The sequence below is a fragment of the Staurois parvus genome, unplaced genomic scaffold (genome assembly GCF_062004578.1).
Source record: "Staurois parvus isolate SC_StPar_1 unplaced genomic scaffold, SC_StPar_1.0 ptg000867l, whole genome shotgun sequence".
NCBI classification, from domain to species: domain Eukaryota; kingdom Metazoa; phylum Chordata; class Amphibia; order Anura; family Ranidae; genus Staurois; species Staurois parvus.
Window position 1 is genome coordinate 640,001 of NW_028318663.1, and position 2,500 is coordinate 642,500.

The 2,500-nt window shown below is 48.2% G+C and overlaps 1 protein-coding gene across 2 annotated transcripts in view; it reads left to right on the top strand.

Moving 5' to 3' along the window:
• Positions 1–1,473: 1,473 nt before the first annotated feature.
• Positions 1,474–2,500, top strand: part of CDIP1 (cell death inducing p53 target 1) — a 41,298-nt gene continuing 40,271 nt past the window's right edge. Inside the window, exon 1 of one of the 2 annotated variants that reach the window (XM_089655760.1) lies at positions 1,474–1,607. The gene's annotated coding sequence lies outside the window, so the exon portion shown is untranslated. The remainder of the gene's footprint in view (positions 1,608–2,500) is intronic. The other variant, XM_089655761.1, reaches the window with a different exon arrangement.

The following is a 2,500-nucleotide window of genomic DNA, read 5'->3' on the forward strand; positions in this document are numbered from 1 at the left end:
AGGAAGGGAGGGAGGGAGAGGAGAAAGGGAGGGAGGGAGGGAGGGAGAGGAGAGGAGAAAGGGAGGGAGGGAGAGGAGAAAGGGAGGGAGGGAGAGGAGAGGAGAAAGGGAGGGAGGGAGAGGAGAAAGGGAGGGAGGGGAGAGAAAGAAGGAAGGGAGGGAGAGAAGGAAGGGAGGGAGAGAATGAAAGGAGGAAGGGAGGGAGTGAAGGGAGGGAGGAAAGGAGGGAGAGAAGCAATGGAGGAAGGGAGGGAGGGAGTGAAGGAAGGGAGGGAGGGGAGAGAAAGAAGGAAGGGAGGGAGAGAAGGAAGGGAGGGAGAGAATGAAAGGAGGAAGGGAGGGAGTGAAGGGAGGGAGGAAAGGAGGGAGAGAAGCAATGGAGGAAGGGAGGGAGGGAGGGAGAGAAGGAAGGAAGGGAGGGAGGAAGAGAAAGAAGGGAGGGAGAGAAGGGAGGGAGGGAGGGAGAGAAGGAAAGGAGGAAGGGAGGGAGAGAAGGAAGGAAGAGAGGGGGGAAGGAAGAGAAGGAAGGGAGGGAGAGAAGGAATGGAGGGAGGGGAGAAAAAGAAGGGAGGGAGAGGAGGAAGGGAGGGAGAGAAGGAAGGAAGGGAGGGAGAGAAGGAAAGGAGGAAGGGAGGGAGGGGAGGAAGGAATGGAGGGAGGGAGAGAAGGGAGGGAGGGGAGAAGGAAGGAAGGGATGGAGAGAAGGAAAGGAAGAAAGGAGGGAGAGAAGTAAGGAGGGGGAGGAAGGAAGGAAGTGAGGGAGGGAGAGAAGGGAGGGACAGAAGGAGGAGAGGAAGGAAGGGAGGGAGAGAAGGAAAGGAGGGAGGGAGGGAGAGAAGGAAGGAGGGGAGGAAGGAAGGAAGTGAGGGAGGGACAGAAGGAAGGAGGAGAGGAAGGAAGGGAGGGAGAGAAGGAAGGAGGGGAGGAAGGGAGGAAGTCGGGACAAAGGAAGAAAGGGAGGTCAGTGACAACTGTACAAGAAAGATAAGGTGTGGTTGTCTCCAGGGCAGAAAGGCACAGATGGGAAAAAAAAGCACATTGTCAGAAATTCTAACCCCTCCCTGCACTACAAATATGTCTCCCCGCTGTAGATCTCTCCCATGCTTTACTGTGTATGAATAATAATAATAATGTATAAGAGTAATATTATATAACAACTACAATATTATGTATTATGATAATAAAATGGTATAATAGTAATACTGAATAGTCATAATAATGATGTATAACAATATTGTTTAATAATATTAATATTTTCCAAGTCTTAAGCACAACTCATCTAAAAAAAAAATATATGTAAAATAATGCAGCATAATTCTTTCTCCAGTCACTCCTTTCCCCAATATAGATCCCCACAGCTCATGGTGACAACAGGTTGTGCTAATCAGAGCTCAGTGAGATCAGCCCAAAGTCACCACACACAGCTAACAATAAAGTTACATTATCTTGAATCCCATCTCCCAGAGGGTGGGCGGGACCGTGCTAGATAGCGGAAATGCGCCCGGCGCCTGCTGGGAGGTGTGGTGTTCGCAGGCCGGGGCGGGGACTACAGCTCCCAGAGTGCAGTGCGAGGAGTAAACAGGAGCAGAGGAGAGGTGAGGAGTGAGGTGAGTGCGGAGGGGTGGGGGTGTCACCCTGGGGTCATTGTCTGTGTTGGGAGTCTTCCTGGGGTCACTGGGGGGCTGAGACTGCCATAGAGAGGGGATGATACTCCCGCCCGGGGGGTCTTTGTTATATCTCTCCTCTCTCTCTCTCTCTCTCTCTCTCTCTATATATATATATGTATTTATAAAACAAGGGGGGTCCTGGCTGTAGGATATGGGGGGGGGAAGGGGGCACTGCCGGCACACCATAGTGTATATATACAGGAGTACATCACATATATATATATATATATATATATATATATGACACGGGGGGGGGGGGGGGGGGGCTGGGAAACTAGCTGTACAGTATGTGTGTGTGTGTGTGTATATATATATATATATATATATATATTTGTAATTCTGGGGGAGGGCATATTATATCTAAAACTTTAATATATCTAACACGTTCTATGTATACATTGCTATAACACATACAGTACATATTGCCTGGGGAGGGGGACTGCTGGTGTACCATATTATATGTATATACAGTATTGTATCTCATATATGGGTGACACTGGGGGGTCCTGTCTGTAAATGGGGGAGGGGGCTACTAGGACTCTATATGATATAGTAATGTATACATATAAGGGACCAGCTTTCAGACATGTGGGGGGGGCACCATATTATATGTATACTTAAATACATATATCATGGAGAGAACTGCTAGGACATCGTATTATACGTGTACATTACTGTAACATATAAAGTACATATTGCCCTGGGGGAGGGGGGACTGCTAAGGTACCATATATGTGTACAGCACTATACCCTATATATAGGGCAAACATGTAACACGATGTCCTAGCAGTTACCCCATGTAATATATATATTGAAGTACACTTATAATGGTA